Genomic DNA, 27,788 nt, shown 5'->3' with positions numbered 1-27,788 from the left:
GATTGTTTGTTTTTTGGGTGTTGAGTTTGAGAAGTTCTTTATAGATCTTGGATACCAGCCCTTTACCTGTAGTGTCATTTGCAAATATCTTCTCCCATTCTGTGGGTTGCTGCTTTGTTTTGTTGACTGTTTCCTTTGCTGTGTAAAGGCTTTTTATATTGATGAAGACCCCAAAGTTCATTTTTTGCTTTTGTTTCACTAGATTTTGGAGATGTATCTTGAAAGAAGTTGCTGTGGATGATGTCAAACAGGTTACTGCCTATGTTCTGCTCTAGGATTTTGATGGATTTCTTTCTCACATTGAGGTCTTTCATCCACTTTGAGTTTATCTTTGGGAATGGTGTCAGAGAATGGTTGAGTTTAATTCTTCTGCATGTGGCTGTCCAATTTTCCCAGCACCATTTATTGAAGAGACTGTCTTTTTTCCATTGCATATTTTTTCCTGCTTTGTCAAAGATTATTTGACCACAGAGTTGAGGGTTCATATCTGGGCTCTCTATTCTGTTCCATTGGTCTATACGTCTGTTTCTGTGCCGGTACCATGCTGCCTTCGTGATCACAGCTTTGTAATATAGCTTGAAATCGGGCAACGTGATTCCCCCAGCTTTGTTTCTCTTTGTCAACATTTCCTTGGCGATTCGGGGTCTTTTTTGATTCCATACAAATTTTAGGATTGTTTGTTCCGGCACTTTGAAAAATGTCATTGGAATTTTGATCGGGATGGCATTGAAGGGATAGATTGCACTGGGTAGCATAGACATTTTAACAATGTTTATTCTTCCAATCCATGAGCATGGAATATTTTTCCATCTTTTTGTGTCTTCTTCAATTGCTTTCATGAGTGTTCTGTAGTTCCTAGAGTATAGATCCTTTACCTTTTTGGTTAGGTTTATTACGAGGTATCTTATGGTTTTTGGTGCTATTGTAAATGGAATCGTTTCTCTAATTTCTCTTGCTACAGTTGCATTGTTAGTGTATAAGAAAGCAACTGATTTCTGTGCATTGATTTTGTATCCCGCTACATTACTGAATTGCTATATGAGGTCTAGTAACTTGGGGATGGAGTCTTTGGGTTTTCCACATAAAGTATCATGTCGTCTGCAAAAAGAGAGAGTTTGACTTCTTCTTTGCCAAGTTGAACAGTAGTGGTGAAAGTGGGCATCCTTGATGTGTTCCTGATCTTAAGGGAAATGCTCTCAGCTTTTCCCCATTGAGGATCATATTCGCTGTGGGTTTTTCATAGATGGATTTTATGAACTTGAGGAATGTTCCCTCTATCCTTATACTCTGAAGAGTTTTAATCAGGAAAGGGTGTGGTATTTTGTCAAATGCTTTTTCTGCATCAATTGAGAGGACCATATGGTTCTTCTCCCTCCTCTTATTAATGTGTTCTATCACATTGATTGATTTGCAAATATCGAACCACCCTTGCATCCCGGGGATAAATCCCACTTGGTCGTGGAGGATGATCCTTTTAATGTATTGTTGGATCCTATTAGCTAGGATTTTGTTGAGGATTTTGGAATCCATATTCATCAGGATATCGGTCTGAAATTGTCCTTTTTGATGGCGTCTTTGCCTGGTTTGGGGATTAAGGTAATGCTAGCCTCATAGAATGAGTTTGGAAGTTTTCCTTCTGTTTCTATTTTTTGAAAGAGCTTCAGTCAAATAGGTATGATTTTTATTTGAATGTTTGGTAGAATTCCCCAGGGAATCCATCAGGCCCTGGACTCTTGTTTTTTGGGAGGTTTTTGATCACTGCTTCCATCTCATTACTGGTTATTGGCCTATAAATGTTGTCAATTTCTTCCTGTTTCAGGCTTGGCAGGTTATAGGTTTCCAGGAAGGCCTCCATTTCTTTTTTTTTTAATTTTTTATTGTTATGTTAATCACCATATATTACATAATTTCTTTTGGTGTACTGTTCCATGATTCATTTTTTTGTTCATAACACCCAGTGCTCCATGCAGAACGTGCCCTCTTTAATACCCATCACCAGGCTAACCCATCCCCCTGCCCCCCTCCCCTCTAGAACCCTCAGTTTGTTTTTCAGAGTCCATCATCTCTCATGGTTCGTCTCCCCCTCTGACATACTCCCCTTTTCTTCCTCTCCTGTTATCTTCTTCTTTTTCTTTTTTCTTAAAATATGTTGCGTTATTTGTTTCAGAAGTACAGATCTGTGATTCAACAGTCTTGCGCAATTCACAGCGCTCACCGTAGCACATACCCTCCCCAATGTCTATCACCCAGCCACCCCATCCCTCCCACCCCCAACCACTCCAGTAACACTCAGTTTGTTCCCTGAGATTAAGAATTCCTCATATCAGTGAGGTCATGTGATACATGTCTTTCTCTGATTGACTTATTTCACTCAGCATAACACCCTCCAGTTCCATCCACGTCGTTGCAAATGGCAAGATCTCATTCCTTTTGATGGCTGCATAATATTCCATTGTGTATATATACCACTTCTTCTTTATCCATTCATCTGTCGATGGGCATCTTGGCTCTTTCCACAGTTTGGCTATTGTGGACATTGCTGCTATAAACATTGGGGTGCCCGTACCCCTTCGGGTCCTTACATTTGTATCTTTGGGGTAAATACCCAGTAGTGCAATTGCTGGATCGAACGGTAGCTCTAATTTCAACTGTTTGAGGAACCTCCATACTGTTTTCCAGAGGGGTTGCACCAGCTTGCAATCCCACCAAGAGTGTAGGAGGGTTCCCCTTTCTCCACATCCCCGCCAACATCTGTCGTTCCCTGACTTGTTAATTTTAGCCATTCTGACTGGTGTGAGGTGGTATCTCATGGAGGTTTTGATTTGGATTTCCCTGATGCCGAGCGATGTTGAGCACTTTTTCATGGGCCTGTTGGCCATTTGGATGTCTTCTTTGGAGAAATGTCTGTTCATGTCTTCTGCCCATTTCTTGATTGGATTATTTGTTCTCTGGGTGTTGAGTTTGATAAGTTCTTTATAGATTTTGGATAGCAGCCCTTTATCTGATATGTCATTTGCAAATATTTTCTCCCATTCTGTCGGTTGTCTTTTGGTTTTGTGGACTGTTTCTTTTGCTGTGCCAAAGCTTTTTATCTTGATGAAATCCCAATAGTTCATTTTTGCCCTGGCTTCCCGTGCCTTTGGCGATGTTTCTAGGAAGAAGTCGCTGCGGCTAAGGTCGAAAAGGTTGCTACCTGTGTCCTCCTTTAGGATTTGGATGGACTCCTGTCTCACGTTTAGGTCTTTCAACCATTTGGAGTCTATTTTTGTGTGTGGTGTAAGCAAATGGTCCAGTTTCATTCTTCTGCATGTGGCTGTCCAATTTTCCCAACACCATTTGTTGAAGAGACTGTCTCTTTTCCATTGGACATTCTTTCCTGCTTTGTCAAAGATAAGTTGACCATAGAGTTGAGGGTCCATTTCTGGGCTCTCGATTCTGTTCCATTGATCGATGTGTCTGTTTTTGTGCCAGTACCATACTGTCTTGATGATGACAGCTTTGTAATAGAGCTGGAAGTCCGGAATTGTGATGCCGCCACCTTTGCTTTTCTTTTTCAGTATTCCTCTGGCTATTCGGGGTCTCTTCTGGTTCCATACAAATTTTAGGATTATTTGTTCCATGTCTTTGAAAAAAGTGGATGGTATTTTGATGGGGATTGCATTGAATGTGTAGATTGCTCTAGGTAGCATTGACATCTTCACAATGTTGATTCTCCCAATCCATGAGCATGGAACGTTTTTCCATTTCTTTGTGTCTTCTTCAATTCCTTTCCTGAGTATTTTATAGTTTTCTGAGTACAGATCCTTTGCCTCTTTGGTTAGATTTATTCCTAGGTATCTAATGGTTTTGGGTGCAATTGTAAATGGGATAGACTCCTTGATTTGTCTCTCTTCGGTCTTGTTGTTGGTGTATAGGAATGCCACTGATTTCTGTGCATTTATTTTATATCCTGCTACTTGACTGAATTCCTGTATGAGTTCTAGCAGTTTTGGGGTGGAGTCTTTTGGGTTTTCCACATACAGTATCATATCATCTGCAAAGAGTGAGAGTTTGACTTCCTCTTTGCCGATTTGAATGCCTTTGATTTCTTTTTGTTGTCTGATTGCTGTGGCTAGGACTTCTAATACTATGTTGATTAGCAGTGGTGAGAGTGGACATCCCTGCCGCGTTCCTGACCTTAGGAGAAAAGCTCTCAGCCTTTCTCCATTGAGAATGATATTCGCTGTAGGTTTTTCATAGATGTCTTTTATGATATTGAGGTATGTACCCTCTATCCCTATACTCTGAAGAGTTTTGATCAAGAAAGGATGTTGTACTTTGTCAAATGCTTTTTCTGCATCTACTGAGAGGATCATATGATTCTTGTTCTTTCTTTTGTTAATGTATTGTATCACGTTGATTGATTTGCGGATGTTGAACCAGCCTTGCAGCCCAGGGATAAATCCCACCTGGTCGTGGTGAATAATCCTTTTAATGTACTGTTGGATCCTATTGGCTAGTATTTTGGTGAGAATTTTTGCATCCATGTTCATCAAGGATATTGGTCTGTAATTCTCTTTTTTGATGGGGTCTTTGTCTGGTTTGGGGATCAAGGTAATGCTGGCCTCATAAAATGAGTTTGGAAGTTTCCCTTCCATTTCTATTTTTTTGGAACAGTTTCAGGAGAATAGGTATTAATTCTTCTTGAAATGTCTGATAGAATTCCCCTGGGAAGCCATCTGGCCCTGGGCTTTTGTTTGTTGGGAGATTTTTGAAGACTGCTTCAATTTCCTTAGTGGTTATAGGTCTGTTCAGCTTTTCTATTTCTTCCTGGTTCAGTTTTGGTAGTTGATACATCTCTAGGAATGCACCCATTTCTCCCAGGTTATCTAATTTGCTGGCATAGAGTTGCTCATAATATGTTCTGATAATTGTTTGTATTTCTTTGGTGTTGGTTGTGATCTCTCCTCTTTCATTCATGATTTTGTTGATTTGGGTCATTTCTCTTTTCTTTTTGATCAGTCTGACCAGGGGTTTATCAATGTTGTTAATTCTTTCAAAGAACCAGCTCCTAGTTTCGTTGATCTGTTCTACTGTTCTTTTGGTTTCTAGTTCATTGATTTCTGCTCTGATCTTTATGATTTCCCTTCTCCTGCTGGGTTTAGGCTTTATTTGCTGTTCTTTCTCCAGCTCCTTTAGGTGTAGGGTTAGGTTGTGTATTTGAGACCTTTCTTGTTTCTTGAGAAAGGCTTGTATTGCTATATACTTTCCTCTCAGGACTGCCTTTGCTCTATCCCAAAGATTTTGGACAGTTGTGTTTTCATTTTCATTGGTTTCCATGAATTTTTTAAATTCTTCTTTAATTTCTTGGTTGACCCATCCATTCTTTAGTAGGAGGCTCTTTAGCCTCCATGTATTTGAGTTCTTTCCGACTTTCCTCTTGTGGTTGAGTTCTAGTTTCCAAGCATTGTGGTCTGAAAATATGCAGGGAATGATCCCAATCTTTTGGTACCGATTGAGACCTGATTTGTGACCTAGGATGTGATCAATTCTGGAGAATGTTCCATGGGCACTAGAGAAGAATGTGTATTCCTTTGCTTTGGGATGGAATGTTCTGAATATGTCTGTGAAGTCCATTTGGTCCAGTGTGTCATTTAAAGTCTTTATTTCCTTGTTGATCTTTTGCTTAGATGATCTGTCCATTTCAGTCAGGGGGGTGTTAAAGTCCCCCACTATTATTGTATTGTTGTCAATGTGTTTCTTTGCTTTGTTATTAATTGCCTTATATAATGGGCTGCTCCCATGTTCGGGGCATAGATATTTACAATTGTTAGATCTTCTTGTTGGATAGACCCTTTAAGTAGGATATAGTGTCCTTCCTCATCTCTTACTACAGTCTTTGTTTTAAAATCTAGTTTGTCTGATATAAGGATTGCCACCCCAGCTTTCTTTTGGTGTCCATTAGCATGGTAAATGGTTTTCCACCCCCTCCCTTTCTATCTGGGGGTGTCTTTGGGTCTAAAATGAGTCTCTTGCAGACATCATATGGATGGGTCTTGTTTTTTAATCCAATCTGATAGCCTGTGTCTTTTGATTGGGGCATTGAGCTCATTTCCATTCAGCGTAACTATTGAAAGGTATGAATTTAGTGCCATTGCATTACCTGTAAGGTGACTGTTAACTGTCTGTTGTCTGTGTTCCTTTCTGATCTTTGCTGCTTTTACGTTCTCTCTTTGCTTAGAGGACCCCTCTCAATATTTCTTGGAGGGCTGGTTTCGTGTTTGCAAATTCCTTTAGTTTTTGTTTGTTCTGGAAGCTTTTTATCTCTCCTTCTATTTTCAATGACAGCCTCGCTGGATATAGTATTCTCGGCTGCATATTTTTCTCGTTTAGTGCTCTGAAGGTATCTTGCCAGTCCTTTCTGGCCTGCCAGGTCTCTGTGGATAGGTCTGTTGCCAATCTAATGTTTCTACCATTGTAGGTTACATATCTCTTCTCCCGAGCTGCTTTCAGGATTTTCTCTTTGTCTCTGAGACTCGTAAGTTTTACTATTAGATGTCGGGGTGTTGACCTATTATTATTGATTTTGAGAGGGGTTCTCTGTGCCTCCTGGATTTTAATGCCTGTTTCCTTCCTCACATTAGGGAAGTTCTCTGCCATAATTTGCTCCAATATACCTTCTGCCCCTCTCTCTCTCTCTTCTTCTTCTGGGATCCCAATTATTCTAATGTTGTTTCGTCTTATCGTATCACTTATATCTCGAATTCTGCCCTCGTGATCCTGCAGTTGTTTCTCTCTCTTTTTCTCAGCCTCTTTATTTTCCGTCATTTGGTCTTCTATATCGCTGATTCTCTCTTCTGCCTCATTTATCCTAGCATTTAGTGCCCCCATTTTTGATTGCACCTCATCAATAGCCTTTTTGATTTCGATTTGGTTAGATTGTAGTTCTTTTATTTCTCCAGAAAGGGTTTCTCTAATAACTTCCACGCTTTTTTCAAGCCCATCTAGTATCTTTATGCACGTACCAACATAATTAACTCATCTAATCCACACAACTCCAGGAGACAGGACACACTGTAACTCCATTTGACAAAGGAGAAAATTATGGTACAGAGAGTTGAAATAGCTATAGAACCAAGACTTAAAACCAGGCCCTTGGGGTTCAGACTCCAAACACTTAATCCTTCCAACACCCTACCTTTCCAGTGTTAGTAAGGCTCTTATGAGGTTCTTCTGAAATCAGGAAACATGATATCCGTGACACACTGGGATAGGTCTGAGCACACCATGTCGCATGATGCCAGTCATGCGACATGTTGTACTGTTACCACCAGAATGTCTTCAACCAAATGAGTGAATCTGCTGAACTTTGAAGGAGAAATAACCTGGGCACTTCACTGGCTGTGGCTTCCCTGGGGCTGGTGCCCCAAAGAAGGCATCATAAGGACTTTCTTAGGGAATGAAGTAGAAATGTGGAATTGACCAATATTACAACCAATGCTGAATTGGAAGGCTCAGTTGTCATGCTGTCCCTTACCTTGGACTCTCAGATTGCACCAAATGAAAGTACACAGAAGCCAAAGTAGCGCTTTAGTTGTTTTCTTGTGTGTGCCTAATATGAAAAACAGTACAAAATTCAGGTGGGACGGATGGCAGCTTCCAGATGTGTAAATTAAAAAGCTTCCAGGCAGTTATCTGATTAAAGGTCCCTGGGGGACATGACTAGAAGCTGCATGCTGTCTGTACTCAGAGGCATGGGGACTGGGTGGCTCTGAGGAGCTGGTGGACATTAAGGAGTGAGTGGTGCTGAGGCCCCTGTGGCCCCCTGGCCCCGCCCCTGAATCATGGCAGAATTTGTTATTGCTGCAGAGTGAAAGTTTCAGTTTGCCCAATGGTTTGTAAACCTGTTCTGCAATAATGACACAATAAAAAGCGACATGTGTGGACTGAAATAACCCAAACCCAAATCCGACTAGATGCTCAGCAGACACTTTTAGCAACAATAGCCAATGGGGAAAAGTGGACCCTTGGTGCAACCATGTGTTAGGAACTCTTCCGATTGTCACAGAGTGCTGGTCTCCCAAGCAGATTGAAGGTGATGATGCCGGAGTAGATCAAGCTCTTGAGGAGGAGGTAGGTGTAATAAGCAGAGGTGTTCATGAGCTGCAGCTGCAGGGTGTCTAAAAGAAGTCATTTATTAGTTTCACCTGTTCTTTTGAAAGGCTAGGATTTATTAATGGGAGAGGGGTCACATTAGACATTTCTGAGGACCTAGGTTGAAGTGACACTCCCCCACCAACACAACCCAACAGTAAGCATCTACACCACCATCACCACCATCATCCCCACCACCACCACCACCACCACCACCACTAAGAATCCAGTTTGCTGGTCAAGTCAATCAGCAACCTCTGTGAAATTCACTTAGAACATTCCAAAGTATTAAAAAGTAAGGTTGGGTTTATACTGAATGAATCTAATGGAGGAAAAAACCATTGGTGATAAATAGCTTTAAGCATTTCTCTATTCCCACCATGTCCCTAAATATGAATAATAGGCAATATCCATTACCTCAATTAAAATGTCACTTATTTGGGGGGGAATTTTGCAGCCAAGCTTTAATCTTATTGATGTTTCAATAATCTATAAAATCATTATTTTCATTCCCATTTTATTTTCCCAAATAAGCTGAGGACACAGAGAGAAGCAATTTACCTGGTTTCGTGTGACTAGTAAGTACCAGAAACCAGATTTCAGTCCCAGCATCCTGACATTTAAGAATACATTCTCAGGACTAACTTAGTGGGGGGTGGAGCAAGGTGGCAGAGGAGTAGGAGACCTGGATTTCATCTGGTCCCAGGAATTCAGCTGGATAGGGATCAAACCATTCTGAACACCTACAAACGCAACAGGAGATCGAAGAAAAGAATAGCAACAACTCTCAACAGAAAAGCGACCACTTTCTGGAGGGTAGGATGTGCAGAGAAGTGAATCCGAGGCGATATTCGGGAGGATAGATGGCGGGGGAGGGGGCCTCTGTCGGCCGCTTCTGGCAAGTGATAGAGCCTCAGAGCACAAAATCGGAACTTTTAGAAGTCGGCTGTGCTGAGGGACATCGCTCCAGTGGCTAAGTGGGGGTGGAACCCTCACGGGACAGTGTGGTGTCAGGACCCTCGGTGTCACAGAAAGACCAGGGCTGCCTGATGCGGCAGAGTTCCCAGGTATCGGAGCAGGGAAGCTGGCTGCAGAGACAGAGCCAAGGAGTGGGCTCTCAGCTCAGGGTTGCCATAAACTGTGATCGGCGACACAGTCGGGCCACTGCTCTTCCAGTAGGGACCCAACAAGCAGCAGATACGGGGAGACTCCGCTTCCTCCCCTGGGAGGAGCGGCACAGGAGCGCACCTCAGGGATCTGCTGGGTGGAGACTCCACACCGGATTGGGTGCCAGAGATAGAAATGCTCGGTCACAGGCCGGGTGAGCACGGAGTGCGGCCAGAGACCGGGAAGATGGGAGTGATTGACTGCTTTTCTCTGGGGTTCACTAAGGAGCGGGGCCCCGAGTTCTCGGCTCCTCCAGGGCGGAGATTGGGAGGCCGCCATTTTCACTCTCGTCCTCCGAAGCTGGACAGAAAGCTAGCAAGGAACAAAAGCCCCTGAGAGCAAACCTGAGCAGATTATTTCGCCCGGACGTGACAAGGGCGGGGCAATTCCACCTCCTGCAAAGACATTTGGGAACCATGGCAACAGACCCCTCCCCCAGACGATCAGCAAGAACAGCCAGCCAAGAGCAAGTTTACCCATCAATGAGAACAGCAGAACTCCAACGCTAGGGGAATACTGCACATAGAATTCATGGCTTTTTACCATGATTCTTTAGTCTTTCAAAGTTAATTTTTTTAACTGTCTTTTTTTTTTTTTGAATTTTTCTTTTTCCCTTTTTCAACCAACATCTTATCAATCTCTTATTTATTTATTTATTTATTTTAATTTTATTATGTTATGTTAGTCACCATACAATACATCATAATTTTCGATGTGGTGATCCACGATCCGTGTTTTCATATAACACCCAGTGCTCCATGCAGTACGTGCCTACCTTAATACCCAATCCCCCCTCCCCCCTCCCCTCTAAAACCCTGTTTGTTTCTCAGAGTCCATAGTCTCTCACGTTTCATCTCTCACTCCAAATCCCCCCCCTCATTTTTCCCTTCCTTCTCCTAGTGTCCTCCATGTTATTCCTTATGTTCCACAAATAAGTGAAACCATATGATAATTGATTTTCTCTGCTTGACTTATTTCACTTAGCATAATCTTCTCCAGTCACATCCATGTTGATGTAAAAGTTGGGTATTCATCCTTTCTGATGGCTGAGTAATATTCCATTGTATATATGGACCACATCTTCTTTATCCATTCATCTGTTGAAGGGCATCTCAGCTCTTTCCACAGCTTGGCTATTGCGGGCACTGCTTCTATGAACATTGGGGTGCATATGGCCCTTCTTTTCACTACATCTGTGTCTTTGGGGTAAATACCTAGGAGTGCAATTGCTGGGTCATAGTGTAGCTCTATTTTTCAATTTTTGAGGATCGGCCACACTGTTTTCCAAGGTGGCTGTACCAATTTGCATTTCCACCAACAGTGTAAGAGGGTTCCCCTTTTTCCACAACCTCTCCAACATTTGTTGTTTCTTTCCTTGTCCATTTTTGCCATTCTAACTCGTGTAAGGTGGTATCTCAATGTGGTTTTGAATCAAATTTCCCTGATGGCTAATGATGATGAACATTTTTTCATGTGTCTGTTAGCCATTTGTATGTCTTCTTTGGAGAAGTGTCTTTTCATAACTTCTGTCCACTTTTTGACTTGATTGTTTGTTTTTTGGGTGTTGAGTTTGAGAAGTTCTTTATAGATCTTGGATACCAGCCCTTTACCTGTAGTGTCATTTGCAAATATCTTCTCCCATTCTGTGGGTTGCTGCTTTGTTTTGTTGACTGTTTCCTTTGCTGTGTAAAGGCTTTTTATATTGATGAAGACCCCAAAGTTCATTTTTTGCTTTTGTTTCACTAGATTTTGGAGATGTATCTTGAAAGAAGTTGCTGTGGATGATGTCAAACAGGTTACTGCCTATGTTCTGCTCTAGGATTTTGATGGATTTCTTTCTCACATTGAGGTCTTTCATCCACTTTGAGTTTATCTTTGGGAATGGTGTCAGAGAATGGTTGAGTTTAATTCTTCTGCATGTGGCTGTCCAATTTTCCCAGCACCATTTATTGAAGAGACTGTCTTTTTTCCATTGCATATTTTTTCCTGCTTTGTCAAAGATTATTTGACCACAGAGTTGAGGGTTCATATCTGGGCTCTCTATTCTGTTCCATTGGTCTATACGTCTGTTTCTGTGCCGGTACCATGCTGCCTTCGTGATCACAGCTTTGTAATATAGCTTGAAATCGGGCAACGTGATTCCCCCAGCTTTGTTTCTCTTTGTCAACATTTCCTTGGCGATTCGGGGTCTTTTTTGATTCCATACAAATTTTAGGATTGTTTGTTCCGGCACTTTGAAAAATGTCATTGGAATTTTGATCGGGATGGCATTGAAGGGATAGATTGCACTGGGTAGCATAGACATTTTAACAATGTTTATTCTTCCAATCCATGAGCATGGAATATTTTTCCATCTTTTTGTGTCTTCTTCAATTGCTTTCATGAGTGTTCTGTAGTTCCTAGAGTATAGATCCTTTACCTTTTTGGTTAGGTTTATTACGAGGTATCTTATGGTTTTTGGTGCTATTGTAAATGGAATCGTTTCTCTAATTTCTCTTGCTACAGTTGCATTGTTAGTGTATAAGAAAGCAACTGATTTCTGTGCATTGATTTTGTATCCCGCTACATTACTGAATTGCTATATGAGGTCTAGTAACTTGGGGATGGAGTCTTTGGGTTTTCCACATAAAGTATCATGTCGTCTGCAAAAAGAGAGAGTTTGACTTCTTCTTTGCCAAGTTGAACAGTAGTGGTGAAAGTGGGCATCCTTGATGTGTTCCTGATCTTAAGGGAAATGCTCTCAGCTTTTCCCCATTGAGGATCATATTCGCTGTGGGTTTTTCATAGATGGATTTTATGAACTTGAGGAATGTTCCCTCTATCCTTATACTCTGAAGAGTTTTAATCAGGAAAGGGTGTGGTATTTTGTCAAATGCTTTTTCTGCATCAATTGAGAGGACCATATGGTTCTTCTCCCTCCTCTTATTAATGTGTTCTATCACATTGATTGATTTGCAAATATCGAACCACCCTTGCATCCCGGGGATAAATCCCACTTGGTCGTGGAGGATGATCCTTTTAATGTATTGTTGGATCCTATTAGCTAGGATTTTGTTGAGGATTTTGGAATCCATATTCATCAGGATATCGGTCTGAAATTGTCCTTTTTGATGGCGTCTTTGCCTGGTTTGGGGATTAAGGTAATGCTAGCCTCATAGAATGAGTTTGGAAGTTTTCCTTCTGTTTCTATTTTTTGAAAGAGCTTCAGTCAAATAGGTATGATTTTTATTTGAATGTTTGGTAGAATTCCCCAGGGAATCCATCAGGCCCTGGACTCTTGTTTTTTGGGAGGTTTTTGATCACTGCTTCCATCTCATTACTGGTTATTGGCCTATAAATGTTGTCAATTTCTTCCTGTTTCAGGCTTGGCAGGTTATAGGTTTCCAGGAAGGCCTCCATTTCTTTTTTTTTTAATTTTTTATTGTTATGTTAATCACCATATATTACATAATTTCTTTTGGTGTACTGTTCCATGATTCATTTTTTTGTTCATAACACCCAGTGCTCCATGCAGAACGTGCCCTCTTTAATACCCATCACCAGGCTAACCCATCCCCCTGCCCCCCTCCCCTCTAGAACCCTCAGTTTGTTTTTCAGAGTCCATCATCTCTCATGGTTCGTCTCCCCCTCTGACATACTCCCCTTTTCTTCCTCTCCTGTTATCTTCTTCTTTTTCTTTTTTCTTAAAATATGTTGCGTTATTTGTTTCAGAAGTACAGATCTGTGATTCAACAGTCTTGCGCAATTCACAGCGCTCACCGTAGCACATACCCTCCCCAATGTCTATCACCCAGCCACCCCATCCCTCCCACCCCCAACCACTCCAGTAACACTCAGTTTGTTCCCTGAGATTAAGAATTCCTCATATCAGTGAGGTCATGTGATACATGTCTTTCTCTGATTGACTTATTTCACTCAGCATAACACCCTCCAGTTCCATCCACGTCGTTGCAAATGGCAAGATCTCATTCCTTTTGATGGCTGCATAATATTCCATTGTGTATATATACCACTTCTTCTTTATCCATTCATCTGTCGATGGGCATCTTGGCTCTTTCCACAGTTTGGCTATTGTGGACATTGCTGCTATAAACATTGGGGTGCCCGTACCCCTTCGGGTCCTTACATTTGTATCTTTGGGGTAAATACCCAGTAGTGCAATTGCTGGATCGAACGGTAGCTCTAATTTCAACTGTTTGAGGAACCTCCATACTGTTTTCCAGAGGGGTTGCACCAGCTTGCAATCCCACCAAGAGTGTAGGAGGGTTCCCCTTTCTCCACATCCCCGCCAACATCTGTCGTTCCCTGACTTGTTAATTTTAGCCATTCTGACTGGTGTGAGGTGGTATCTCATGGAGGTTTTGATTTGGATTTCCCTGATGCCGAGCGATGTTGAGCACTTTTTCATGGGCCTGTTGGCCATTTGGATGTCTTCTTTGGAGAAATGTCTGTTCATGTCTTCTGCCCATTTCTTGATTGGATTATTTGTTCTCTGGGTGTTGAGTTTGATAAGTTCTTTATAGATTTTGGATAGCAGCCCTTTATCTGATATGTCATTTGCAAATATTTTCTCCCATTCTGTCGGTTGTCTTTTGGTTTTGTGGACTGTTTCTTTTGCTGTGCCAAAGCTTTTTATCTTGATGAAATCCCAATAGTTCATTTTTGCCCTGGCTTCCCGTGCCTTTGGCGATGTTTCTAGGAAGAAGTCGCTGCGGCTAAGGTCGAAAAGGTTGCTACCTGTGTCCTCCTTTAGGATTTGGATGGACTCCTGTCTCACGTTTAGGTCTTTCAACCATTTGGAGTCTATTTTTGTGTGTGGTGTAAGCAAATGGTCCAGTTTCATTCTTCTGCATGTGGCTGTCCAATTTTCCCAACACCATTTGTTGAAGAGACTGTCTCTTTTCCATTGGACATTCTTTCCTGCTTTGTCAAAGATAAGTTGACCATAGAGTTGAGGGTCCATTTCTGGGCTCTCGATTCTGTTCCATTGATCGATGTGTCTGTTTTTGTGCCAGTACCATACTGTCTTGATGATGACAGCTTTGTAATAGAGCTGGAAGTCCGGAATTGTGATGCCGCCACCTTTGCTTTTCTTTTTCAGTATTCCTCTGGCTATTCGGGGTCTCTTCTGGTTCCATACAAATTTTAGGATTATTTGTTCCATGTCTTTGAAAAAAGTGGATGGTATTTTGATGGGGATTGCATTGAATGTGTAGATTGCTCTAGGTAGCATTGACATCTTCACAATGTTGATTCTCCCAATCCATGAGCATGGAACGTTTTTCCATTTCTTTGTGTCTTCTTCAATTCCTTTCCTGAGTATTTTATAGTTTTCTGAGTACAGATCCTTTGCCTCTTTGGTTAGATTTATTCCTAGGTATCTAATGGTTTTGGGTGCAATTGTAAATGGGATAGACTCCTTGATTTGTCTCTCTTCGGTCTTGTTGTTGGTGTATAGGAATGCCACTGATTTCTGTGCATTTATTTTATATCCTGCTACTTGACTGAATTCCTGTATGAGTTCTAGCAGTTTTGGGGTGGAGTCTTTTGGGTTTTCCACATACAGTATCATATCATCTGCAAAGAGTGAGAGTTTGACTTCCTCTTTGCCGATTTGAATGCCTTTGATTTCTTTTTGTTGTCTGATTGCTGTGGCTAGGACTTCTAATACTATGTTGATTAGCAGTGGTGAGAGTGGACATCCCTGCCGCGTTCCTGACCTTAGGAGAAAAGCTCTCAGCCTTTCTCCATTGAGAATGATATTCGCTGTAGGTTTTTCATAGATGTCTTTTATGATATTGAGGTATGTACCCTCTATCCCTATACTCTGAAGAGTTTTGATCAAGAAAGGATGTTGTACTTTGTCAAATGCTTTTTCTGCATCTACTGAGAGGATCATATGATTCTTGTTCTTTCTTTTGTTAATGTATTGTATCACGTTGATTGATTTGCGGATGTTGAACCAGCCTTGCAGCCCAGGGATAAATCCCACCTGGTCGTGGTGAATAATCCTTTTAATGTACTGTTGGATCCTATTGGCTAGTATTTTGGTGAGAATTTTTGCATCCATGTTCATCAAGGATATTGGTCTGTAATTCTCTTTTTTGATGGGGTCTTTGTCTGGTTTGGGGATCAAGGTAATGCTGGCCTCATAAAATGAGTTTGGAAGTTTCCCTTCCATTTCTATTTTTTTGGAACAGTTTCAGGAGAATAGGTATTAATTCTTCTTGAAATGTCTGATAGAATTCCCCTGGGAAGCCATCTGGCCCTGGGCTTTTGTTTGTTGGGAGATTTTTGAAGACTGCTTCAATTTCCTTAGTGGTTATAGGTCTGTTCAGCTTTTCTATTTCTTCCTGGTTCAGTTTTGGTAGTTGATACATCTCTAGGAATGCACCCATTTCTCCCAGGTTATCTAATTTGCTGGCATAGAGTTGCTCATAATATGTTCTGATAATTGTTTGTATTTCTTTGGTGTTGGTTGTGATCTCTCCTCTTTCATTCATGATTTTGTTGATTTGGGTCATTTCTCTTTTCTTTTTGATCAGTCTGACCAGGGGTTTATCAATGTTGTTAATTCTTTCAAAGAACCAGCTCCTAGTTTCGTTGATCTGTTCTACTGTTCTTTTGGTTTCTAGTTCATTGATTTCTGCTCTGATCTTTATGATTTCCCTTCTCCTGCTGGGTTTAGGCTTTATTTGCTGTTCTTTCTCCAGCTCCTTTAGGTGTAGGGTTAGGTTGTGTATTTGAGACCTTTCTTGTTTCTTGAGAAAGGCTTGTATTGCTATATACTTTCCTCTCAGGACTGCCTTTGCTCTATCCCAAAGATTTTGGACAGTTGTGTTTTCATTTTCATTGGTTTCCATGAATTTTTTAAATTCTTCTTTAATTTCTTGGTTGACCCATCCATTCTTTAGTAGGAGGCTCTTTAGCCTCCATGTATTTGAGTTCTTTCCGACTTTCCTCTTGTGGTTGAGTTCTAGTTTCCAAGCATTGTGGTCTGAAAATATGCAGGGAATGATCCCAATCTTTTGGTACCGATTGAGACCTGATTTGTGACCTAGGATGTGATCAATTCTGGAGAATGTTCCATGGGCACTAGAGAAGAATGTGTATTCCTTTGCTTTGGGATGGAATGTTCTGAATATGTCTGTGAAGTCCATTTGGTCCAGTGTGTCATTTAAAGTCTTTATTTCCTTGTTGATCTTTTGCTTAGATGATCTGTCCATTTCAGTCAGGGGGGTGTTAAAGTCCCCCACTATTATTGTATTGTTGTCAATGTGTTTCTTTGCTTTGTTATTAATTGCCTTATATAATGGGCTGCTCCCATGTTCGGGGCATAGATATTTACAATTGTTAGATCTTCTTGTTGGATAGACCCTTTAAGTAGGATATAGTGTCCTTCCTCATCTCTTACTACAGTCTTTGTTTTAAAATCTAGTTTGTCTGATATAAGGATTGCCACCCCAGCTTTCTTTTGGTGTCCATTAGCATGGTAAATGGTTTTCCACCCCCTCCCTTTCTATCTGGGGGTGTCTTTGGGTCTAAAATGAGTCTCTTGCAGACATCATATGGATGGGTCTTGTTTTTTAATCCAATCTGATAGCCTGTGTCTTTTGATTGGGGCATTGAGCTCATTTCCATTCAGCGTAACTATTGAAAGGTATGAATTTAGTGCCATTGCATTACCTGTAAGGTGACTGTTAACTGTCTGTTGTCTGTGTTCCTTTCTGATCTTTGCTGCTTTTACGTTCTCTCTTTGCTTAGAGGACCCCTCTCAATATTTCTTGGAGGGCTGGTTTCGTGTTTGCAAATTCCTTTAGTTTTTGTTTGTTCTGGAAGCTTTTTATCTCTCCTTCTATTTTCAATGACAGCCTCGCTGGATATAGTATTCTCGGCTGCATATTTTTCTCGTTTAGTGCTCTGAAGGTATCTTGCCAGTCCTTTCTGGCCTGCCAGGTCTCTGTGGATAGGTCTGTTGCCAATCTAATGTTTCTACCATTGTAGGTTACATATCTCTTCTCCCGAGCTGCTTTCAGGATTTTCTCTTTGTCTCTGAGACTCGTAAGTTTTACTATTAGATGTCGGGGTGTTGACCTATTATTATTGATTTTGAGAGGGGTTCTCTGTGCCTCCTGGATTTTAATGCCTGTTTCCTTCCTCACATTAGGGAAGTTCTCTGCCATAATTTGCTCCAATATACCTTCTGCCCCTCTCTCTCTCTCTTCTTCTTCTGGGATCCCAATTATTCTAATGTTGTTTCGTCTTATCGTATCACTTATATCTCGAATTCTGCCCTCGTGATCCTGCAGTTGTTTCTCTCTCTTTTTCTCAGCCTCTTTATTTTCCGTCATTTGGTCTTCTATATCGCTGATTCTCTCTTCTGCCTCATTTATCCTAGCATTTAGTGCCCCCATTTTTGATTGCACCTCATCAATAGCCTTTTTGATTTCGATTTGGTTAGATTGTAGTTCTTTTATTTCTCCAGAAAGGGTTTCTCTAATAACTTCCACGCTTTTTTCAAGCCCATCTAGTATCTTTATGCACGTACCAACATAATTAACTCATCTAATCCACACAACTCCAGGAGACAGGACACACTGTAACTCCATTTGACAAAGGAGAAAATTATGGTACAGAGAGTTGAAATAGCTATAGAACCAAGACTTAAAACCAGGCCCTTGGGGTTCAGACTCCAAACACTTAATCCTTCCAACACCCTACCTTTCCAGTGTTAGTAAGGCTCTTATGAGGTTCTTCTGAAATCAGGAAACATGATATCCGTGACACACTGGGATAGGTCTGAGCACACCATGTCGCATGATGCCAGTCATGCGACATGTTGTACTGTTACCACCAGAATGTCTTCAACCAAATGAGTGAATCTGCTGAACTTTGAAGGAGAAATAACCTGGGCACTTCACTGGCTGTGGCTTCCCTGGGGCTGGTGCCCCAAAGAAGGCATCATAAGGACTTTCTTAGGGAATGAAGTAGAAATGTGGAATTGACCAATATTACAACCAATGCTGAATTGGAAGGCTCAGTTGTCATGCTGTCCCTTACCTTGGACTCTCAGATTGCACCAAATGAAAGTACACAGAAGCCAAAGTAGCGCTTTAGTTGTTTTCTTGTGTGTGCCTAATATGAAAAACAGTACAAAATTCAGGTGGGACGGATGGCAGCTTCCAGATGTGTAAATTAAAAAGCTTCCAGGCAGTTATCTGATTAAAGGTCCCTGGGGGACATGACTAGAAGCTGCATGCTGTCTGTACTCAGAGGCATGGGGACTGGGTGGCTCTGAGGAGCTGGTGGACATTAAGGAGTGAGTGGTGCTGAGGCCCCTGTGGCCCCCTGGCCCCGCCCCTGAATCATGGCAGAATTTGTTATTGCTGCAGAGTGAAAGTTTCAGTTTGCCCAATGGTTTGTAAACCTGTTCTGCAATAATGACACAATAAAAAGCGACATGTGTGGACTGAAATAACCCAAACCCAAATCCGACTAGATGCTCAGCAGACACTTTTAGCAACAATAGCCAATGGGGAAAAGTGGACCCTTGGTGCAACCATGTGTTAGGAACTCTTCCGATTGTCACAGAGTGCTGGTCTCCCAAGCAGATTGAAGGTGATGATGCCGGAGTAGATCAAGCTCTTGAGGAGGAGGTAGGTGTAATAAGCAGAGGTGTTCATGAGCTGCAGCTGCAGGGTGTCTAAAAGAAGTCATTTATTAGTTTCACCTGTTCTTTTGAAAGGCTAGGATTTATTAATGGGAGAGGGGTCACATTAGACATTTCTGAGGACCTAGGTTGAAGTGACACTCCCCCACCAACACAACCCAACAGTAAGCATCTACACCACCATCACCACCATCATCCCCACCACCACCACCACCACCACCACCACTAAGAATCCAGTTTGCTGGTCAAGTCAATCAGCAACCTCTGTGAAATTCACTTAGAACATTCCAAAGTATTAAAAAGTAAGGTTGGGTTTATACTGAATGAATCTAATGGAGGAAAAAACCATTGGTGATAAATAGCTTTAAGCATTTCTCTATTCCCACCATGTCCCTAAATATGAATAATAGGCAATATCCATTACCTCAATTAAAATGTCACTTATTTGGGGGGGAATTTTGCAGCCAAGCTTTAATCTTATTGATGTTTCAATAATCTATAAAATCATTATTTTCATTCCCATTTTATTTTCCCAAATAAGCTGAGGACACAGAGAGAAGCAATTTACCTGGTTTCGTGTGACTAGTAAGTACCAGAAACCAGATTTCAGTCCCAGCATCCTGACATTTAAGAATACATTCTCAGGACTAACTTAGTGGGGGGTGGAGCAAGGTGGCAGAGGAGTAGGAGACCTGGATTTCATCTGGTCCCAGGAATTCAGCTGGATAGGGATCAAACCATTCTGAACACCTACAAACGCAACAGGAGATCGAAGAAAAGAATAGCAACAACTCTCAACAGAAAAGCGACCACTTTCTGGAGGGTAGGATGTGCAGAGAAGTGAATCCGAGGCGATATTCGGGAGGATAGATGGCGGGGGAGGGGGCCTCTGTCGGCCGCTTCTGGCAAGTGATAGAGCCTCAGAGCACAAAATCGGAACTTTTAGAAGTCGGCTGTGCTGAGGGACATCGCTCCAGTGGCTAAGTGGGGGTGGAACCCTCACGGGACAGTGTGGTGTCAGGACCCTCGGTGTCACAGAAAGACCAGGGCTGCCTGATGCGGCAGAGTTCCCAGGTATCGGAGCAGGGAAGCTGGCTGCAGAGACAGAGCCAAGGAGTGGGCTCTCAGCTCAGGGTTGCCATAAACTGTGATCGGCGACACAGTCGGGCCACTGCTCTTCCAGTAGGGACCCAACAAGCAGCAGATACGGGGAGACTCCGCTTCCTCCCCTGGGAGGAGCGGCACAGGAGCGCACCTCAGGGATCTGCTGGGTGGAGACTCCACACCGGATTGGGTGCCAGAGATAGAAATGCTCGGTCACAGGCCGGGTGAGCACGGAGTGCGGCCAGAGACCGGGAAGATGGGAGTGATTGACTGCTTTTCTCTGGGGTTCACTAAGGAGCGGGGCCCCGAGTTCTCGGCTCCTCCAGGGCGGAGATTGGGAGGCCGCCATTTTCACTCTCGTCCTCCGAAGCTGGACAGAAAGCTAGCAAGGAACAAAAGCCCCTGAGAGCAAACCTGAGCAGATTATTTCGCCCGGACGTGACAAGGGCGGGGCAATTCCACCTCCTGCAAAGACATTTGGGAACCATGGCAACAGACCCCTCCCCCAGACGATCAGCAAGAACAGCCAGCCAAGAGCAAGTTTACCCATCAATGAGAACAGCAGAACTCCAACGCTAGGGGAATACTGCACATAGAATTCATGGCTTTTTACCATGATTCTTTAGTCTTTCAAAGTTAATTTTTTTAACTGTCTTTTTTTTTTTTTTGAATTTTTCTTTTTCCCTTTTTCAACCAACATCTTATCAATCTCTTATTTATTTATTTATTTATTTTAATTTTATTATGTTATGTTAGTCACCATACAATACATCATAATTTTCGATGTGGTGATCCACGATCCGTGTTTTCATATAACACCCAGTGCTCCATGCAGTACGTGCCTACCTTAATACCCAATCCCCCCTCCCCCCTCCCCTCTAAAACCCTGTTTGTTTCTCAGAGTCCATAGTCTCTCACGTTTCATCTCTCACTCCAAATCCCCCCCCTCATTTTTCCCTTCCTTCTCCTAGTGTCCTCCATGTTATTCCTTATGTTCCACAAATAAGTGAAACCATATGATAATTGATTTTCTCTGCTTGACTTATTTCACTTAGCATAATCTTCTCCAGTCCCATCCATGTTGATGTAAAAGTTGGGTATTCATCCTTTCTGATGGCTGAGTAATATTCCATTGTATATATGGACCACATCTTCTTTATCCATTCATCTGTTGAAGGGCATCTCAGCTCTTTCCACAGCTTGGCTATTGCGGGCACTGCTTCTATGAACATTGGGGTGCATATGGCCCTTCTTTTCACTACATCTGTGTCTTTGGGGTAAATACCTAGGAGTGCAATTGCTGGGTCATAGTGTAGCTCTATTTTTCAATTTTTGAGGATCGGCCACACTGTTTTCCAAGGTGGCTGTACCAATTTGCATTTCCACCAACAGTGTAAGAGGGTTCCCCTTTTTCCACAACCTCTCCAACATTTGTTGTTTCTTTCCTTGTCCATTTTTGCCATTCTAACTCGTGTAAGGTGGTATCTCAATGTGGTTTTGAATCAAATTTCCCTGATGGCTAATGATGATGAACATTTTTTCATGTGTCTGTTAGCCATTTGTATGTCTTCTTTGGAGAAGTGTCTTTTCATAACTTCTGTCCACTTTTTGACTTGATTGTTTGTTTTTTGGGTGTTGAGTTTGAGAAGTTCTTTATAGATCTTGGATACCAGCCCTTTACCTGTAGTGTCATTTGCAAATATCTTCTCCCATTCTGTGGGTTGCTGCTTTGTTTTGTTGACTGTTTCCTTTGCTGTGTAAAGGCTTTTTATATTGATGAAGACCCCAAAGTTCATTTTTTGCTTTTGTTTCACTAGATTTTGGAGATGTATCTTGAAAGAAGTTGCTGTGGATGATGTCAAACAGGTTACTGCCTATGTTCTGCTCTAGGATTTTGATGGATTTCTTTCTCACATTGAGGTCTTTCATCCACTTTGAGTTTATCTTTGGGAATGGTGTCAGAGAATGGTTGAGTTTAATTCTTCTGCATGTGGCTGTCCAATTTTCCCAGCACCATTTATTGAAGAGACTGTCTTTTTTCCATTGCATATTTTTTCCTGCTTTGTCAAAGATTATTTGACCACAGAGTTGAGGGTTCATATCTGGGCTCTCTATTCTGTTCCATTGGTCTATACGTCTGTTTCTGTGCCGGTACCATGCTGCCTTCGTGATCACAGCTTTGTAATATAGCTTGAAATCGGGCAACGTGATTCCCCCAGCTTTGTTTCTCTTTGTCAACATTTCCTTGGCGATTCGGGGTCTTTTTTGATTCCATACAAATTTTAGGATTGTTTGTTCCGGCACTTTGAAAAATGTCATTGGAATTTTGATCGGGATGGCATTGAAGGGATAGATTGCACTGGGTAGCATAGACATTTTAACAATGTTTATTCTTCCAATCCATGAGCATGGAATATTTTTCCATCTTTTTGTGTCTTCTTCAATTGCTTTCATGAGTGTTCTGTAGTTCCTAGAGTATAGATCCTTTACCTTTTTGGTTAGGTTTATTACGAGGTATCTTATGGTTTTTGGTGCTATTGTAAATGGAATCGTTTCTCTAATTTCTCTTGCTACAGTTGCATTGTTAGTGTATAAGAAAGCAACTGATTTCTGTGCATTGATTTTGTATCCCGCTACATTACTGAATTGCTATATGAGGTCTAGTAACTTGGGGATGGAGTCTTTGGGTTTTCCACATAAAGTATCATGTCGTCTGCAAAAAGAGAGAGTTTGACTTCTTCTTTGCCAAGTTGAACAGTAGTGGTGAAAGTGGGCATCCTTGATGTGTTCCTGATCTTAAGGGAAATGCTCTCAGCTTTTCCCCATTGAGGATCATATTCGCTGTGGGTTTTTCATAGATGGATTTTATGAACTTGAGGAATGTTCCCTCTATCCTTATACTCTGAAGAGTTTTAATCAGGAAAGGGTGTGGTATTTTGTCAAATGCTTTTTCTGCATCAATTGAGAGGACCATATGGTTCTTCTCCCTCCTCTTATTAATGTGTTCTATCACATTGATTGATTTGCAAATATCGAACCACCCTTGCATCCCGGGGATAAATCCCACTTGGTCGTGGAGGATGATCCTTTTAATGTATTGTTGGATCCTATTAGCTAGGATTTTGTTGAGGATTTTGGAATCCATATTCATCAGGATATCGGTCTGAAATTGTCCTTTTTGATGGCGTCTTTGCCTGGTTTGGGGATTAAGGTAATGCTAGCCTCATAGAATGAGTTTGGAAGTTTTCCTTCTGTTTCTATTTTTTGAAAGAGCTTCAGTCAAATAGGTATGATTTTTATTTGAATGTTTGGTAGAATTCCCCAGGGAATCCATCAGGCCCTGGACTCTTGTTTTTTGGGAGGTTTTTGATCACTGCTTCCATCTCATTACTGGTTATTGGCCTATAAATGTTGTCAATTTCTTCCTGTTTCAGGCTTGGCAGGTTATAGGTTTCCAGGAAGGCCTCCATTTCTTTTTTTTTTAATTTTTTATTGTTATGTTAATCACCATATATTACATAATTTCTTTTGGTGTACTGTTCCATGATTCATTTTTTTGTTCATAACACCCAGTGCTCCATGCAGAACGTGCCCTCTTTAATACCCATCACCAGGCTAACCCATCCCCCTGCCCCCCTCCCCTCTAGAACCCTCAGTTTGTTTTTCAGAGTCCATCATCTCTCATGGTTCGTCTCCCCCTCTGACATACTCCCCTTTTCTTCCTCTCCTGTTATCTTCTTCTTTTTCTTTTTTCTTAAAATATGTTGCGTTATTTGTTTCAGAAGTACAGATCTGTGATTCAACAGTCTTGCGCAATTCACAGCGCTCACCGTAGCACATACCCTCCCCAATGTCTATCACCCAGCCACCCCATCCCTCCCACCCCCAACCACTCCAGTAACACTCAGTTTGTTCCCTGAGATTAAGAATTCCTCATATCAGTGAGGTCATGTGATACATGTCTTTCTCTGATTGACTTATTTCACTCAGCATAACACCCTCCAGTTCCATCCACGTCGTTGCAAATGGCAAGATCTCATTCCTTTTGATGGCTGCATAATATTCCATTGTGTATATATACCACTTCTTCTTTATCCATTCATCTGTCGATGGGCATCTTGGCTCTTTCCACAGTTTGGCTATTGTGGACATTGCTGCTATAAACATTGGGGTGCCCGTACCCCTTCGGGTCCTTACATTTGTATCTTTGGGGTAAATACCCAGTAGTGCAATTGCTGGATCGAACGGTAGCTCTAATTTCAACTGTTTGAGGAACCTCCATACTGTTTTCCAGAGGGGTTGCACCAGCTTGCAATCCCACCAAGAGTGTAGGAGGGTTCCCCTTTCTCCACATCCCCGCCAACATCTGTCGTTCCCTGACTTGTTAATTTTAGCCATTCTGACTGGTGTGAGGTGGTATCTCATGGAGGTTTTGATTTGGATTTCCCTGATGCCGAGCGATGTTGAGCACTTTTTCATGGGCCTGTTGGCCATTTGGATGTCTTCTTTGGAGAAATGTCTGTTCATGTCTTCTGCCCATTTCTTGATTGGATTATTTGTTCTCTGGGTGTTGAGTTTGATAAGTTCTTTATAGATTTTGGATAGCAGCCCTTTATCTGATATGTCATTTGCAAATATTTTCTCCCATTCTGTCGGTTGTCTTTTGGTTTTGTGGACTGTTTCTTTTGCTGTGCCAAAGCTTTTTATCTTGATGAAATCCCAATAGTTCATTTTTGCCCTGGCTTCCCGTGCCTTTGGCGATGTTTCTAGGAAGAAGTCGCTGCGGCTAAGGTCGAAAAGGTTGCTACCTGTGTCCTCCTTTAGGATTTGGATGGACTCCTGTCTCACGTTTAGGTCTTTCAACCATTTGGAGTCTATTTTTGTGTGTGGTGTAAGCAAATGGTCCAGTTTCATTCTTCTGCATGTGGCTGTCCAATTTTCCCAACACCATTTGTTGAAGAGACTGTCTCTTTTCCATTGGACATTCTTTCCTGCTTTGTCAAAGATAAGTTGACCATAGAGTTGAGGGTCCATTTCTGGGCTCTCGATTCTGTTCCATTGATCGATGTGTCTGTTTTTGTGCCAGTACCATACTGTCTTGATGATGACAGCTTTGTAATAGAGCTGGAAGTCCGGAATTGTGATGCCGCCACCTTTGCTTTTCTTTTTCAGTATTCCTCTGGCTATTCGGGGTCTCTTCTGGTTCCATACAAATTTTAGGATTATTTGTTCCATGTCTTTGAAAAAAGTGGATGGTATTTTGATGGGGATTGCATTGAATGTGTAGATTGCTCTAGGTAGCATTGACATCTTCACAATGTTGATTCTCCCAATCCATGAGCATGGAACGTTTTTCCATTTCTTTGTGTCTTCTTCAATTCCTTTCCTGAGTATTTTATAGTTTTCTGAGTACAGATCCTTTGCCTCTTTGGTTAGATTTATTCCTAGGTATCTAATGGTTTTGGGTGCAATTGTAAATGGGATAGACTCCTTGATTTGTCTCTCTTCGGTCTTGTTGTTGGTGTATAGGAATGCCACTGATTTCTGTGCATTTATTTTATATCCTGCTACTTGACTGAATTCCTGTATGAGTTCTAGCAGTTTTGGGGTGGAGTCTTTTGGGTTTTCCACATACAGTATCATATCATCTGCAAAGAGTGAGAGTTTGACTTCCTCTTTGCCGATTTGAATGCCTTTGATTTCTTTTTGTTGTCTGATTGCTGTGGCTAGGACTTCTAATACTATGTTGATTAGCAGTGGTGAGAGTGGACATCCCTGCCGCGTTCCTGACCTTAGGAGAAAAGCTCTCAGCCTTTCTCCATTGAGAATGATATTCGCTGTAGGTTTTTCATAGATGTCTTTTATGATATTGAGGTATGTACCCTCTATCCCTATACTCTGAAGAGTTTTGATCAAGAAAGGATGTTGTACTTTGTCAAATGCTTTTTCTGCATCTACTGAGAGGATCATATGATTCTTGTTCTTTCTTTTGTTAATGTATTGTATCACGTTGATTGATTTGCGGATGTTGAACCAGCCTTGCAGCCCAGGGATAAATCCCACCTGGTCGTGGTGAATAATCCTTTTAATGTACTGTTGGATCCTATTGGCTAGTATTTTGGTGAGAATTTTTGCATCCATGTTCATCAAGGATATTGGTCTGTAATTCCCTTTTTTGATGGGGTCTTTGTCTGGTTTGGGGATCAAGGTAATGCTGGCCTCATAAAATGAGTTTGGAAGTTTCCCTTCCATTTCTATTTTTTTGGAACAGTTTCAGGAGAATAGGTATTAATTCTTCTTGAAATGTCTGATAGAATTCCCCTGGGAAGCCATCTGGCCCTGGGCTTTTGTTTGTTGGGAGATTTTTGAAGACTGCTTCAATTTCCTTAGTGGTTATAGGTCTGTTCAGCTTTTCTATTTCTTCCTGGTTCAGTTTTGGTAGTTGATACATCTCTAGGAATGCACCCATTTCTCCCAGGTTATCTAATTTGCTGGCATAGAGTTGCTCATAATATGTTCTGATAATTGTTTGTATTTCTTTGGTGTTGGTTGTGATCTCTCCTCTTTCATTCATGATTTTGTTGATTTGGGTCATTTCTCTTTTCTTTTTGATCAGTCTGACCAGGGGTTTATCAATGTTGTTAATTCTTTCAAAGAACCAGCTCCTAGTTTCGTTGATCTGTTCTACTGTTCTTTTGGTTTCTAGTTCATTGATTTCTGCTCTGATCTTTATGATTTCCCTTCTCCTGCTGGGTTTAGGCTTTATTTGCTGTTCTTTCTCCAGCTCCTTTAGGTGTAGGGTTAGGTTGTGTATTTGAGACCTTTCTTGTTTCTTGAGAAAGGCTTGTATTGCTATATACTTTCCTCTCAGGACTGCCTTTGCTGTATCCCAAAGATTTTGGACAGTTGTGTTTTCATTTTCATTGGTTTCCATGAATTTTTTTAATTCTTCTTTAATTTCTTGGTTGACCCATCCATTCTTTAGTAGGAGGCTCTTTAGCCTCCATGTATTTGAGTTCTTTCCGACTTTCCTCTTGTGGTTGAGTTCTAGTTTCCAAGCATTGTGGTCTGAAAATATGCAGGGAATGATCCCAATCTTTTGGTACCGATTGAGACCTGATTTGTGACCTAGGATGTGATCAATTCTGGAGAATGTTCCATGGGCACTAGAGAAGAATGTGTATTCCTTTGCTTTGGGATGGAATGTTCTGAATATGTCTGTGAAGTCCATTTGGTCCAGTGTGTCATTTAAAGTCTTTATTTCCTTGTTGATCTTTTGCTTAGATGATCTGTCCATTTCAGTCAGGGGGGTGTTAAAGTCCCCCACTATTATTGTATTGTTGTCAATGTGTTTCTTTGCTTTGTTATTAATTGCCTTATATAATGGGCTGCTCCCATGTTCGGGGCATAGATATTTACAATTGTTAGATCTTCTTGTTGGATAGACCCTTTAAGTAGGATATAGTGTCCTTCCTCATCTCTTACTACAGTCTTTGTTTTAAAATCTAGTTTGTCTGATATAAGGATTGCCACCCCAGCTTTCTTTTGGTGTCCATTAGCATGGTAAATGGTTTTCCACCCCCTCCCTCTCTATCTGGGGGTGTCTTTGGGTCTAAAATGAGTCTCTTGCAGACATCATATGGATGGGTCTTGTTTTTTAATCCAATCTGATAGCCTGTGTCTTTTGATTGGGGCATTGAGCTCATTTCCATTC

The sequence above is a fragment of the Eumetopias jubatus genome, unplaced genomic scaffold (assembly GCF_037043125.1).
Source record: "Eumetopias jubatus isolate StellerSeaLion01/CBP00866 unplaced genomic scaffold, mEumJub1_p1.0 scaffold_120, whole genome shotgun sequence".
Taxonomy (NCBI): domain Eukaryota; kingdom Metazoa; phylum Chordata; class Mammalia; order Carnivora; family Otariidae; genus Eumetopias; species Eumetopias jubatus.
Note: the sequence above shows the minus strand (reverse complement) of the source record.